We start from the raw sequence: 16,027 nt of genomic DNA on the forward strand, positions 1-16,027 counted from the left end.
TAGGAACATCGCATTTGCATTGGAAAATGACTTACTGTGCATAGTGGTAGCATGATCGCATAGTCTGACGTATTCCTAAGTAACGGTAGCTAAAGATCTTCTCAACCCATTCATCGCATACTCAGAGCATCTATCAGACAACTGACTTTTCTCAAATCCACCGCATTTGTTTATTTTCTCATTAACACAATCAACAACAAACCAACAATTTATTTATTTGGCCACAGCAAAGTTTTCATAAAAATTACCGACGCAACCTGTTTTCACAAGTCCCTGTGTTCGACCTTAGACTTACCAGAAAACTTAGTGGAATTTACACTTGGATTCCACTGAGGAAACTTGAGTGCACAACGCAATTTCACCATCGTATATCATCCACATTTTCACTTCATAAAATCGAGCATCAAGTTTTTGGCGACGTTGCTGGGGACTTCGAAAAAATAGAGTGCTAACGATAATTTTTTTGATTTCTTTGCAGACTCTCAATCTCTGGCGAATTATGACCCGGAGATTGTTAGGACATTCAGACGAAGACTAAGAGACAACTGCCAACAACAAGATCTAAAACCTGTCTCTTATACACATCTAGATGTGTATAAGAGACAGTCATAAAACAATGCATCAAGTTTTTGGCACCGTTGTCGGGGACTTTGGCAATTAAGTGTGCTAACGATAATTTTTTTGATTTCTTTGCAGACTCTCAATCTCTGGCGAATTATGACCCGGAGATTGTTAGGACATTCAGACGAAGACTAAGAGACAACTGCCAACAACAAGAGAGAACACCAAGAATGGCGGAGTAACCGGAAGTAAGAGCCGCTAATGCGAATAACATAATGACCAACCCCATTCTTCTGACGAATGATCGCAATAGACCCATCCGGGACTATGCATCACCTAACCTCTATGATTTCTCTCTAGGAATCATGAGGCCGATGTTAGATGGATCGAGGTTTGAAATGAAGCCGGTAATGTTGTAGATGATCCAGGCTGCTGGGCAGTTTGGAGGAAGGCGTGGCGAAGACCCACTCGCCCACCTCCGGAGCTTCATAGAGATCTGCAACAATTTTGTTTTCCCGAATATCTCTACCAAGGAAGTTCGACTAATTCTGTTTTCATTTTCTTTCTGTGATCAGGTGAGGAAATGAGGCATATTCTCTCGAACCGGGAGAGATAACTTCGTGGGAACAGGTGGCGGAAAAGTTTATGAAGAAATACTTTCCACCAACCGAGAATGCTGGGAGACAGAAATTAATAACAAATTTTGAGCAAGAAGATGATGAATCGCTCAATGATGCTTGGGCGAGGTTTAAGCGGCTGGTAAGAGACTGTCTACACAATGGCTTACCAGACTGCCTGCAAATGGAGATTTTCTTCGCAGACCACTGCCAATGCGGCAGCTGTTGGTGGTCTGCTCAATAAAACATATGAGAAGGCAAAAAGTATACTTCATCGCATTTCCAAAAATCACGAGGATTGGTGGGAAAGCGATCAGAGATTAAGAATAAAAGAACATGACGCAAACAATGGGGCCATCGCATCCCTACAAAATCAAATGACTGCGATAATGAGTTTAATACAAGGCATCGCAATTAATAATACAGAAGCGAAGAAAGTGCAGTCAGCGCAATTACTCAAACGACTGCAAGTTGTGTTATTTGCAGAGTTGCTCACCCGATGGAGGAATGCCCAAAAAACCCACAATTGGTATGTTTCATGAGAGATAATCCCTATTCCAATACATATAACCCCAGGTGGCAAAACCACCCAAATTTTACGTGAAAAAATCAACAACAAAGCTTTCAACCTGTGGCATAAAAAGAAGGGCCACCCGGATTTTTCCCGCAAACAAGCAGTCCAGCGCATAGAAAAATTAGCAGCGCAAAAACACCGCAATCTTCATCCTTAGAGAGCTTGTTTAAGCAATACATTGAGAAAAACAAATTAGTGCTTCAAAATCAAGCTACATCCATTAGAAATCTCGAAATCCAAATGGGACAAATGTTGGGTGAGCTGAAAAACAGACCGCAAGGAGCGTTGCCGAGCTCAACTGAGCTCCCTCGCAATGCTAGGGGTAACGGGAAGGAACAATGCTTAGCAGTCTCCTTGCTAAGCAACAATATGACTGCGGAGGTAAGAGAGAAGCCCATTGCGACCAACTTGAATGCGGTGACAACCGAAGACCCGTTGACCTATAGTTTGGAGAAGCATGAGAAAATAGACCCTAAAGTTGCGTCCACCTTTAAGCCTCTGGATCTTGAAACAGAAGAAGTCCAACAACCAGCAACTCCGCATAGATTGAAAGAGGAACAAAATGAGGAAGAAAAGATTGCAATAGTGGCTGCTGCGCAAAATGCTATGATCCCACCTAAAATGGCTGACCAGAAATCTTCACGATACCATGCTCTATCGGAGGAACCTACAGTGGCTAAGCACTATGCGATCTTGGGGCAAGTATAAACATAATGTCGCTATTAATCTTCAAACAATTTAATGTCGAAACACTTATGCCCACAAAGGAAACTCTCCTGCTCGTAAACAGATCTCAAATACACCCTGAAGGAGAGTTGAAAAATGCCGCAATTTCAATCTATAAATTCATCTTACCGGCAGATTTCCTCATTTTAGATTATGAAGCGAATGAAGATGCACCCATCATATTGGAACAACCATTCCTTTCAACCGGTCGCGATCAAATTGATGTGCGCAAGGGGGAAATTTTAATGAGCATTCATGGGGAAAAACTTCGGATTAAGGCAGTAAAGATCCCAGCAGACAAAGAAAAGAGAGAAAAGTCACCATGGACGTGAACAACCCAACCTGGAATAAGTGGTCCCTGAGTATTATATGATTCAACCTCATCAGGGATGCAATCCTTTTGAATATCCTTTTCCTGCATCAATTACTTCATGAACTTTTATCATCTCATTATTTATTATCACAATTACCTTTTTGTTACCAGATCGTTCTTACTTCTTAAAAAAATAAACAAAAAAACAAAAAAAAAACTTGTTGTTTTGTTTAAAATCATTTGACCCTCTCTCTGTTTTTTTATAATGATTAAGGCACAGGATTGCGGAGATGTTACATGAAGCAGCAAATTATCTCACTCCATCACCGCAATCCAAAGAAGAGAGATCGCCGCAAAGATGGATGCGTCAATACACAATGCGGGCGACGGAAAAAATTTGGGGTTGTATTTTTCCTTATCTCTATTTCAAATTTTACGCTATCACATCGCATGTTAGTTTTAAAAGTTTTATCATCTCATGCTCTTTGATTACCGCAACCATTTGACATGGATAACTTTAGTAGGTTACCGCATAATGTCTCTTTGCCAAGTATGATTTCAATGATGAAAATATGTTTCTATTTCTTTCATATATACTCGAGTCGACTCAACTTTAAGATAGTTACTTCATGAAATATTTCTAGAAGTTAGGGGATTGCTAGCTTTCTTTCAAACTCTCTTTACAAAGCTTTCTAAGAACATCGCTTGACTTATTTCAATTTTTTGGCAATGAGGACATTGCCGCATTTTAAATGGGGGATAAGGTATTTATTTTCGACCTTGCTATTTTGAAAAAAAAAAATTGAGAATAACAACTCCACTGTCAACGCAATGGGAAACCCATGTTTATAAGAGTTAAGTTGTGAAAGGCACTTACCCGTAGTTGGATGTCCGCATGACACACGTGGGGGCAAGCCAAAATGAAAGTAAATCACCAGGATCAACACATAAATAAATGACTGCAACTCCATTGCCAAATAGGTATGAGTTCAGTCTGAGAAAGAGTGCATTGCTCGTAGTTGGATGTCTGCATGACACCCGTGGGGGCAAGCCAAAACGAAGACAAGGCACTTGGATCAGCGCAAGGTCAGAAAAAAAAAATAACAATGAAAAGAAATATGCAAGGATAAAATCATTTGACACCCCAGTGGAAAAAAAAATCTTTTTGAAATAAATCATGCGATGTTCTGGAAGTTAGTAAAGTCTTTTGAAGGTTAAGCTTGTGTTCCCTAGGTCTTAGAAATATTTTGAGAGGAGGCTTGAACGAGACTTAAGGAAACTTTGGTATATAAGATTTGAATGAAGTATCCTTGAGAAATCTAGGAAAAGAACATTGCGGTTGACTTGCTAAAGGAAGTCTTTAGCTTATGCTTGAGGACAAGCATTGTTTAAATTTGGAGGTGTGATAACGAGCAAAAATGCACATTATCATAGTGCTAAGTTCTTAAACAATGTTGGATTGCATTGATAAAACATGTTAAATTACATCCATCAAGCATCAATTTCATAATATTGCGGTCGCATGCGTTCATCGCATAGAAACAGTTGATTTTAGTATTTTTATGCAGAATATGCGTTGACGCAATGCAAAAATTGCGATCATAGGAAATCATTTGTCGAGCGCAACTTCACCGCAAGACTTTACGATGATTGTGTTCGCAAACATTCGCCCACAAAGGATTGTCAGCGCAACATGGTGGGTGCATCTGGGTGAAAGGCTAATTAATCACGATGGGATAGAAAGTTGATAACAATCGAATCCGAATTAAGTTGACAGCCGATAACGATCACAAGTACATTCAGCTTTTCAGTGACAAATATTCGGCGCATCAGTCAGGAATTAAAGCCATCCCATCTGTACAATCATGAGAGACAAGCCGTCGTTCACCTTGGATGTTCTATAAATACCAAGTGCGTTCTTCAGAAAAGGGGTTTACCAGTTCACCATTCTTTAGTTCGAAGTTTCATATGTCCTTGTTCATAGTTTTCTTTCGTTTTAAGGAGGATGCGAGAGAGAAGGTTGTGCCAATAGATCGTTCCGGTAAGCTTGGGAGAGTGCCGAAAACTTCAAGGCAGAGAGAGACTACCCAGACCCAGGCTCAAGAGGAACCAGTGCCACCAGAGCAATTACAACAGACCCGACCGCAGGATAGAGACATGCAGGGCCTGTTTCTTGAGGCTAAACATCTAAGGGATTTCCGAAAGTATAACCCTCGCTCATTTGATGGATCGTTGGGGACCCCACTAAAGCAGAGATGTGGTTTTCATCTATTGAAATAATATTCCATTTTATGAGGTGCCCGGAATAGCACAAGCTTCAATGCACAGTCTTCATGTTGACTGGTAACACGGAAATCTAATGGCGTTCAGCAAAAAAGATGATTGATATTGGTGGTGAACTTGCAACCTGGGAGCAGTTCAAGGAGCGCTTTTATGAGAAGTACTTTTCGGCCAACACCCAATACAACAAACAGCCAGAGTTCTTGAACTTGAGGCAGGGAGTTATGTCGGTGGAAGAGTATGAGCAGGAATTTGATAAGTTGTCTCGCTTTGCTCCTGAACTAGTAGGCAGCAAGGACAGAAAGATTCATCTAGGGCCTGAGAAGTGGACTGCGAGGTATGGTGCATGCCTTGGATCTCGAGACGTATGTTGTGGCACTACAGGCCATCATGAAGATTGATGCTGACTTCTAGGTGGGAGAGGAATACAGGAGGTCGCTTGGGATTGAGACCTCCGCAAGTCAGAAAAGGAAGGTTGAGCCCAGGGCTCCTAAGCATCAGCAGAGGAACCAGAACACAGTGAATGCTCCACGTCAGTGGGGATAGCAGGGTTCCTAAGTTGTGACTGGCAGAAAGGATAGGCCAATATGTATTACTTGTGGTAAGCGATACTAGGGACATTGTCTAGCCGACTCTGGGATCTATTTTCGATGTGGCCAGAAAGGGCATATGTTAGAGAGATGCCTAAGGACGAACACGCCTGAACATAGGGGCCAACTCGTAAGCTCGTTTCAGGGGGGCTCGAGTCGTCAATAGTAGCAGAGTAGGGTGTTCTCTAGCACTCGACGTGAGGCCGAGAAGTCAGGCATCGTGGTGACAGGTACGCTTCCCATTTTGGGGAACCATGCTTCAGTTTTGTTTGACACTTGCTCTTCGCATTCGTTTATATCTGCTGTATTTATAAGGCATGCCATGTTAGAACAGAACCTTTTCCATTTGCATTGTCCATTTCCACTTCATCAGGAGAGATCATGTTAGCTACAGAAAAAATAAAAGCATGTCAGATAGAGGTAGCAAATCGCGCATTAGATGTAACCTTGATAATTTTAGATATGCGCGATTTTGATGTGATATTGGGCATGGATTGGTTAGCTGCAAATTATGCCAGTATAGATTGCTCCCATAAAGAAGTCATCTTTAACCCTCATACAGAAGCCAGTTTTAAGTTTAAAGGGGTTGGGACCGTACTCCTACCCAAAGTGATTTCAGCATTGAAGGCTAGTAGACTATTCAACCAAGGAGTCTGGGCTTCATGGCTAGTGTGGTGGATACTAGAGAGACTGAAGTCACCTTGACTTCGGACCCAGTAGTGGGGGATTTTCCAGATGTTTTTCCAAAGTATCTTCCCAGACTGCCCCCGCAGCGGGAGATAGATTTTGCTATTGAGTTGGAGCCAGGCACAACCCCTATTTCGAAGGCTTCATACAGGATGGCCCCAGTAGAGTTGAAGGAATTGAAGGTCCAATTGCAGAAGTTGTTGGACAAGGGTTTCATACACCTTAGCGTGTCGCCATGGGGTGCACCTGTTTTGTTTGTGAAAAAGAATGATGGATCATTACGTCTGTGCATTGATTACAGAGAGCTAAACAAGGTGAACCTTCAAGAACAAGTATCCTCTTCCCCGGATCGATGATTTGTTTGACCAGTTGCAATGAGCTACGGTATTCTCTAAGATTGATCTCCGGTCAAGATACCACTAGCTGAGAATAAAGGACAGTGACATACCCAAGACATCTTTTCGCTTGAGGTATGGACATTATGAGTTCATAGTAATGTCGTTTGATCTAACGAACGCACCAACAGTGTTCATGGATTTAATGAATAGGGTGTTCAAAGAATTCCTCGACACCTTTGTGATTGTTTTTATTGATGACATCTTGGTTTATTCCAAGATAGAGGTCGAGCTGAGGAGCATTTGCGGAAAGTTTTGGAGACGTTAAGGGCCAATAAGCTGTATGCTAAGTTTTCTAAATGTGAATTTTGGTTGAGGCATGTGTTCTTTATAGGGCATGTAGTATCGAAGGAAGGTGTCTCTGTGGATCCTGCATTGAGGCTGTTACGAGTTGGGCTCATCCAACCACAGTCAGTGAGGTGTGCAGTTTCTTGGGGTTAGCAGGCTACTATAGACGATTTGTAAAAAACTTCTCTCGCATAGCCGCCCCATTGACTTAGTTAACTCGGAAAGGAGCAGCATTTGTTTGGAATGAGGCTTATGAAAACAGTTTCTAAGACCTCAAGCAGGGGTTGGTTTCAGCCCCAGTTCTTATAGTACCGGATGGATTAGATGGTTTTGTCATTTACAGTGATGCATCCAAGAAGGGGTTGGGATGTGTATTGATGCAGCAGGGCAGAGTAGTTGCTTACGCTTCATGACAGCTAAAGAACCATGAATAGAATTACCCCACGCATGACTTAGAGTTAGCAACAGTGGTTTTTGCTCTCATGATCTGGAAGCATTACTTTTATGGAGAAAAGATACAGATCTTCACCGACCACAAGAGTTTAAAGTACTTTTTCACTCAGAAAGAGTTAAACATGAGGCAAAGAAGGTGGTTGGAGTTGGTGAAGGACTATAACTGTAAAATTTTGTACCACCCGGGAAAAGCAAATGTAGTGGCAGATGCTCTAAGTAGAAAGGTGGCTCATTCAGCAGCCCTCATTACCAGACAGACTCACTTGTGTAGGGAACTGGAGAGGGCAGAGATTTCAGTGGTAGTGGTAAAGGTCACAGCATAGTTAGCACAGTTGTTAGTGCGACCGAGTCTAAGGCAGAAGATTATTGATGCACAGGGAGACGACCCTTATCTGGAAGAGAGAGTTCGTAGGGTGGAGTCAAGCCAGGATGGCGAATTCTCAATTTCAGCGGAAGGTGGCCTCAATTATCAGGGGCGTTTGTGCGTGCCAACAGTTAGTGATATTAAAGATGAGTTGTTTTCAGAGGCTCGTAGTTCCTTATTTTCGATTCACCTCGACAGCACCAAGATGTATCAGGACTTGAAACATTACTACTGGTGGAATGATATGAAAAAAGAGATTGCAGAGTTCGTCAGTAAGTGCTTGGTGTGCCAGCAGGTGAAAGCCCCAAGGAAGAAACCAGCAGGCTTGTTACAGCCATTGAGTGTACCAGAATGGAAGTGTGAGCACGTGTCTATGGACTTCATCGTGGGATTGCCACAGACAGTCAAAGGTTTCACTATGATATAGGTTGTGGTAGACAGACTTATAAAGTTAACAAATTTCATACCTAGGAAGTCCACCTTTTCAGTGAATAAGTGGGCAAAGTTTTGAAGGAGGTGGTGAGGTTGCACTGTGTCCATAGTGTCGGACAGAGACCCTCGTTTCACTTCTAATTTCTAGAAGAGTCTTCAGGCAGCTTTAGGGACCCGATTAGATTCCAATACAGCTTTCCATCCACAGACTGATGGATAGACAGAGCGATTGAATCAGATATTGGAAGACATGTTGCGTGCCTGTGCCATAGAGTTTTCAAGAAGCTGTGATGCTCACTTGCACTTAATGGAGTTTTCTTATAATAACAGCTACCAGTCCACTATTGGCATGTCACCATTTGAGACCCTATATGGGAAGAGTTGCAGGTCCCCTGTGTGTTGGGATGAGGTAGGAGAGAGGAAATTATTAGGACCTAAATTAGTTCAGGCCATGAATGAGGCAATACAGAATATCAAGGCTCGTATGCAAACAGCTCAGAGCAGACAGAAGAGCTATGCTGATGTAAGATGTAAGGACTTGGAATTTGAGACTGATGTGAAAGTGTTCTTAAAAATGGCACCCATGAAAGGTATTTTGAGGTTTGGCAGGAAGGGGAAGTTGAGTCCGAGATTCATTGTACCTTTCGAGGTCCTGGAAGGAGTTGACCCCGTAGCTTACCGTTTGTTATTGCCCCCAGCACTGTCTTCAGTTCATAATGTCTTCCATGTTTCGATGCTAAAGAAGTATGTGACAAATCCATCCCATGTAGTTGACTTCAAGCCCTTGCAGTTGAATGACAACTTGAGCTATGAAGAGAAGCCTGTAGAGATCTTCACCAGAGAGGTAAAGACATTGCACTAAAAGGGAAATTGCTTTTGTGAAAGTCCTGTGGCAGAATTACCAGTTTAAGGAGGTTACCTGGGAGTGAGAGGATGAGATGAAGGCCCAGTACCCAGAGCTTTTTCAAGAATGAACTTTCGAGGACGAAATTTCTTTGAGGAAGGAAGAATGTAACACCCTGTATATTTTTTTTAGTAATAATGTAATTTCAATAATTTTTATTATTTGGAATTTCAGTAATTGTTATTAGTTCGAGGGCATTTTTAGGATTTTGGACTTCAAATGTAAGTACAGAAATTTAATTGTTGGCGTGAAATTATTCAATTTGGAAATTAATGGCAGGAATTAATTTCTTTTTGAAAAAGAAAAGAATTTGATAGTATAAAGTGGAATAAGGAAAAAAATAAAATATAATTATATTTATTTATTTTTTAGTTTATTATTATTATTATTATTATTATTTTATAAACCCCCATCCCCAAATTCCTTTCTCCCTCATGCGCGCAACCAAGCTTTTCCCTCCGTTTTTTTCCTTTCGCCAGCCACTATTCTTCTTACCGCCGACCTCGACCAGCAGTCTGCTGCTCGTCGCTGACCTTGACCGCCAGCCCAGATTCGACTTCGACCTCTTCGCGTCGCCCAGATCTAATTCCGGTCTCCTACACCGAAGCCGCCCGCATTCGAGCCGCATCGTTTGAATCGCCCAGCGCCGCTCCAGACGCGTCTGCACTGGAGCCACCACCGCCAGCGCCGCTCCTCTTTTTCAATCAACCGAATCTGCACCAAATTCCTCCTGTCGCCGCCGTCGTTGCTCGTACCGTCATCAAATTTGTCAACTTGGGAAAGATTTCTACTGGTTGGGGTTGTTTTCAATTGATTCTTGACTGCCCATTTACTGTTGGCACCAATCGATTAAGGCCTTTATGTGTCAACTTTGGATTCATGTTCTTAAAGGTATTAAGGTGCTGTTTGGTGAAGTTGAAATTGTTTTAGCAGATTTTGGGCGCCTCATATCACACCTTGGGTTAGTTTACCCAGATTTTTTACAGTACTTGGAGTATGTGTGATTAGGCCTTGGTTTTAATTTTAAAACCTGGTTGCATTCTTATGTCAGGGTCTTACTTGAAGTTGTTGGTTTCGTTGGTTGTCTGAGATTGTCTGTGGATTTTTTATTTAGGTAAAGTTAAATTGAAGATCTTTAAATAATTTGGTTAATTGGATTTAGACCCCAAAGATGAGTTTAGAGCTTTGGATTTGTTATTTTTTTACCAGGGGTGCTAAATTAATATTTGTAATGTATGTTATAGGGTGGATTCAAAACCTTCCAAGAGTTATAAGAGGGTTAATTACTTGGATTAAATTGTGACCAAATTTAAGGAAAGTAATCTTGCTACTGGAACTGCCCACGAGACAGACATTAGATGTATGCTAGCATGATAAATGAATGTTATGGCTGAATGACAGCATGATAGACTGATAGTATAATATGACCAAAGTATGTTCTGGTACAAGATCTGAAATATTTATTTGTGCAAATGCTAGTATGAGATGGTATGTGATTCCATATAGTTGTATTTGATTTGATGATGTTGAGGTATATGTGTATGTTGTAGAGGCATGATGTTGAGGTATATATGTATGTCATTGTGAACCCCGAATTCCAATTTTACACTTAAGTGTGTTTTCTTACTTAAATTGTCTTAATTTTCCACTTAATTGAATGTCCCTATTTAAATTTGTATAAATAAGTTGAGTAGGTTGATGAGAAAGTTAGAGTGAAATGGTGAAGAAGGAATGGGGATTTGAAAAGAAAAATATGGACATTGAGTTTGGGAAATTTGGGAAAAATTGGCTAAGTATGGAAAATTTATGTGAAATGTGTGTTGTGCACAAAGCACTGGAAGGCAAGTGACTAGTGGCACAATCATGTAAAAATTAATGGAGACAAATAATGTTCGCAGTAGCTAAGAGCGAGATCGTTGAGAGCAAAGATTTTGAGCGAGAGAAAGAGTGAGATTGGAGAGAGCAAAACCAACGAGAAAGTTGGAGAGAGCGAGAGTGGAGAGAAAAAGAGAAAGCTGGAGAGAGCGAGATTGGAGAGAGCAAGACCAGCGAGATTGCTGGAGAGAACGAGAGTGAAGAAAGCGAGATTTTAAGCGAGAATGGGGGAGAGAGCGAGACCAGCGAGAAAGTTAGAGAGAAGCGACATCTGCCGAGAGTGGAGAGAGCGACACTGCCGATAGTGGAGAAGAGCGACACCTCGAGAGCGGAAAGAGCGAGAGCGCCTATGCGTTAGCCTTGCTTTGTCCAATTCGAACGTCACGCCCACGCCTCACCTATGCCTTGAACGGCCGAGCAAGCTTTTGGGCGATGTATTTGGACGCGCTGGGGTGGATTATGCATTTAAAAACCCTAATTTGAATACAAACAAAGCTTGAAGACGTAAGGGCAAACGTCAATTAAAATTTAGGCATCTGATTAATAGAAATTCCTAAACCCTAAGAAACTGTGTTGGATACGTTTGGGAAGAACACATTGAACCAAGGTGAAGTCAGCTTACGTTGATAAATAGAGGATTAAACATTTTGCCATGCAGCCAAGTAAGTGCTGTCAATCCCACGAGCAATTTGAACGCCTATAAATAGGGAGTTGGGATTTCATTTTAAATCACACAAAAATCATAAATTTCATAGAGAAAGTAGAGGGCAGTGAGGGTTCAGAGGAATGTGTCAACTTTGGACGAAAAGATCTCCCAATATACTCGTGCGTTTGGAGTGATTCCAAAGCCATCTGAAATCTCTAGAAGTCTAGTTTTCAGAGTAGGGCTTTTGGAGAAAAAAGTTCAAAGGAACTGGGCTGGAGGTTGAGAAGAAGGCAGAAGGATCAGACTATCGAATCAGTCTGAGCCAGTCTTAAAGATTTTGAGATTTCGGCCAAACCACGAGGAATTATGAGTTGAAAGTTTAGGGTAAGATTCCTAAGATATTTTAGAATAAGTTTGTAGAAGGAAGTATTTCCAAATAAGGTTCGAAACTATGAGTAATCTAAGTTGTAAGTTGAATCTAGATTCTAGGGGTGAAAAAGGGAGCCGAGGAGCTACTAGAGTGAAAAGTTCCTAAGAGTTCGAGGTGAGTGGCTAAAATATTTTCGAACTAAAACGTTTTTAAACTGTTTTAATTACAAATATTTTACAGAAAGCATGTTTGCGAAAATAATTCTCATGCCTACTAGTTTTCTAAAGTGGTTTCCAAGCAGGTCTGAATTGTGTTGTGAACGCATGCCTATTGTTGAAAAACTATTTACATACGTTGATTTTATCCAGCATGCGTTACCATCTTTAAAGTCATGTTGTATATATGTTATACTCTACATGCTTTAAAGAGAAAAGTTGTTTATAAATAGTTTTGGTAAAATGCGATGCCAAAGTACAAGGAGAAGGTATCCACCCAACTAGATACTGAAGTACAAGGAGAAAGTATCTATTGGTACTAAAGTACGTTTGAGAAGGTACCAAGCCAACAGGATACTGAAGTACGTTGGAGAAGGTATCCTAGTAGCTTGATACTGAAGTACAGGGAGAAGGTATCTGAGCAGTAGTACCTAATGTGTGAAGGTACTTAGTGTGGCCACAGTGTAAGTCAGAGATTGAGCAAAAGGGTTTTCTCTGGACTAGTAGTTGGTGTTGGGATTATTTTACCAGATATACAAGTACTTTGATTTGAGAAATGATTTTACTGTTTTATGTTTAAAACAGTTTTATATACATTACGCTTGGAAATTATTTATGCTGCAAAAGTTTATATTTTCAGATAAAACTATTTTCTGAAATTATGTATGAGAATTTACTATGTTTTCTCGGTCACTCACTGGGCGTAAGCTCACCCCGTTTTCAAATGTTTTGTTTCCCCCCCCCCCCCTCACAGGTAGTGGTCCAAATCCTCTGAAGACAGCTCAGTATCTGCTCTGCCACTAAAGGACCAAATTACTTGTAACCGTTTGCTAGTGGTTACTGTTAATATTGTACACATGTTACTATTGTTCATATAGAGACTAGGGTTTGTGGGTTTTGGGACTTGTAAATCTAATGTTGTAAATACTCTAAAGATATTAAGTTTCTAAGTTAATAAATTGTGGGCCTACAGTCGTCCCATTGCATATAATTTGTATTTGGTATTAAAGTTATTCCGCAAGAGTTTTTAGGCAGTAAGTGTCAGCCTAAGGGTTGATAACTGCTACAGTCACACCCTTCTCTAGGCTAAGAGGGTGATCTGGGTGGGGTGTGATAGTCATAGATTCATATAGTGATAATTATGATGTTGAAACTGTGCAAGTGTCCTTACTAATTAGTTAGATGCCCATTAGATTTTGTGTTTCCTTTGGGATTCACCAGTTTGTGTTTCCTTCGAGATTCACCAATTTGTGTTTCCTTCAGCATTCACTAGATTGTGTTTCCTTTGGGATTCATCAGATTGTATTTCCTTTAGGATTCACCAGAGGTAGTGGGCACACTTAACTACAGTAGGATAGAACTCAGTCTCCATTTTGTTTCATGTATATATGTGTCCCATGAGGATTAGAGCAGTTTATATGTTTCACCAGAGGTATGTATCTAGAGGATATAGATGCCTAGCCTGACCCCAGTGGTGAGGTTACTTACTGAGTATTTTATACTCATTATTTCTCATGTTATTTTTTCAGGTAAGAGTAGGAACGTGTTGGCGAATGACAAGCGGAATCCGTGATCGAGCCACTGGGACCAGTTTTTTTATGCTTCCACTCATAAGAGTTAGATTTCCTTCATGTTTTTGCAAAATTTTCAGTTTTGATGTTTGTAACTTATTATTGAGAATTGTTTTTCATACTTATTTATTAACCTTATGATTTATGGGTACCCTATTATTGTTTTTAATATTTACATTTAATAAAGGACTTTTGAACTCCCCTTATCTATTTAGCATTTATTTCATCATAAAAGAGTGTCGTTTTACGTTCCATGCATGTATGTATTTTAGTAACTACCTAACTTAAGTCCTAGGGAGTCGGGTCGTTACACAAAGTATAAGTTCTTGGAAACCAGAAGGTTGAGTTAGAAAAACCTGAGGTTTGAATTTAGTAAAACCAGAGGGAAGTGTGGTAGAGTAAAGGTTTAAAAAGAAACCTAAGAATTAGTCAAGGTAGACTAGGAGGAATGGCAGAAGTGGCATGACCTAGCAGGCAACCGGAGCTGGAACTCACAACGCTTCCTGAAGATCTACTGAGGAAGGTAAATATGAATTTAAGTTATTCTCATTTAGTATTTGAGATAGACAAGCTATGTTGTAGATAGCTTGGTTCAACGTCTAACTTAGAAATGGCTAGATGAGGTATCGTTGGGCAAACTAAGGAATTAATATCAGAGTAGCACAGTGGAAGCGTGGGAATAGACAAGGTTATAAGAGTTTGCAACAGGGGGTGTTGTGAAACCTTAAAACCAGTGTTAGTTCGAGTAAATTTCAAGGACAAAATTTTCTTAAGGGGGAAGTAAATGTGGAACCCGGATTTCCATTTTTCTTACTTAAGCAGGTGATTAAGGGAATTAACTAAGTGGAGGTTAAATCCTATGTTAAGGAGTAGGAAAATTCTAAGTGTTTAAATGGATTGCTTAGTAGCCTTGAAATAAGCCATAACTAGTGAAAATTTGGTTAAGTATAATGCCAACAAGGAACCATGCGTTGGAAGCAAGAAAATTGACTAAGTGTTGTCCATGCATTAGCCTTGCTCATTTAGAGGTTATTTGGGGCGTTGAAGAAAGCCAAAGTGTGGCCAAGAGAAACACATGCGACAGCCAATGTCTTGAGAGGTTAGAAAAAATGCATGTGGCAGCCTCAAGTTGCGTGGACAAGGGCGCTGGGCGTTGGAGTTGCACACACTGGTTGATCAAGGAGCATTTCTATGCGACGGCATGTGGCCATGCTATGCGATGGAGGCATGCGGCAGTGCTACGCGACGACATGCGACCATGCTACGCGATGGAGGCATGCGGCAGTGCTACGTGATGGAGGCATGCGACCATGCTATGCGATGGAGGCATGCGGCAGTGCTACGCGATGGATGCGACAGCCTTACTACCCGATGGTATACGGCCAAAGGTATGCGGTGGATGGTATGCAGCAGCACTACGCGTTGATGGTATGCGGCAACACTACGTGACAATGAGCTATGCGGCGATGAGATGAGCTATGGTGAGCGCATAGTGGAACGAATTGCGTTGCTAAGGCTTGTGGTACAGAGGGTTGTTATGCGTTGACAATGTGCTATGCGTTGGTCATTATCCTAGTTGAGCGCATAGGACAAAGGTAAGCCATGCGAAGGTGAAGGATATGCAGCCAAAGATGAGCCTTACGAGCATCACATATGTGTCCAAGTTGCGTCAATTAGATGCACAAGGTAAGATTGAATGAACGCATACGCCAACTGGGGGTGTCTGGAAATAGGAATGTTGCGGCATTTTGATGGACGCATTAATGGGTAGATGAACGAATATGAGGTTGGATGGATGCATTCAAGGTCGTCATCCGGATATGTAATTCATTGAGGAGAAATCTTAAACCTTAAGCAAATAAGGTGGATGCACAAGAAGACATGCAAACTTGAGAGCTATGCGTTGGTAAAAGGGGAGCAAGACACCTTGGATTGCGATGATACAAGGTTACATTAATAGTGTAAGGAAAGGACACTTGGACATGCGGCCAAGTAGGAGGTGTCGGCCTTAGAGAGATTTTGGACGCATATAAATAGGACCAAGGACTTTAGAGGAGAACTCAAATTCTCTTCAAAAGACATTCAGGAGAGTGTATGAAGGCTGATTGGGAGAAGACTATGCGTTGATAGAAGAACGCATGCGTTGGTAGCAAGACCATGCATTGG

At 41.1% G+C, this 16,027-nt stretch overlaps 1 non-coding gene across 1 annotated transcript; it reads right to left on the reverse strand.

The window, feature by feature from the left end:
• Positions 1–1,240: 1,240 nt before the first annotated feature.
• Positions 1,241–1,346, reverse strand: LOC120072380. The gene has a single exon (XR_005480443.1). It is a non-coding gene; the product is annotated as a small nucleolar RNA R71 (small nucleolar RNA).
• Between the last annotated feature and the right edge of the window lie 14,681 nt (positions 1,347–16,027).

This window comes from Benincasa hispida, chromosome 2 (genome assembly GCF_009727055.1).
Source record: "Benincasa hispida cultivar B227 chromosome 2, ASM972705v1, whole genome shotgun sequence".
Classification (NCBI taxonomy): Eukaryota; Viridiplantae; Streptophyta; class Magnoliopsida; order Cucurbitales; family Cucurbitaceae; genus Benincasa; species Benincasa hispida.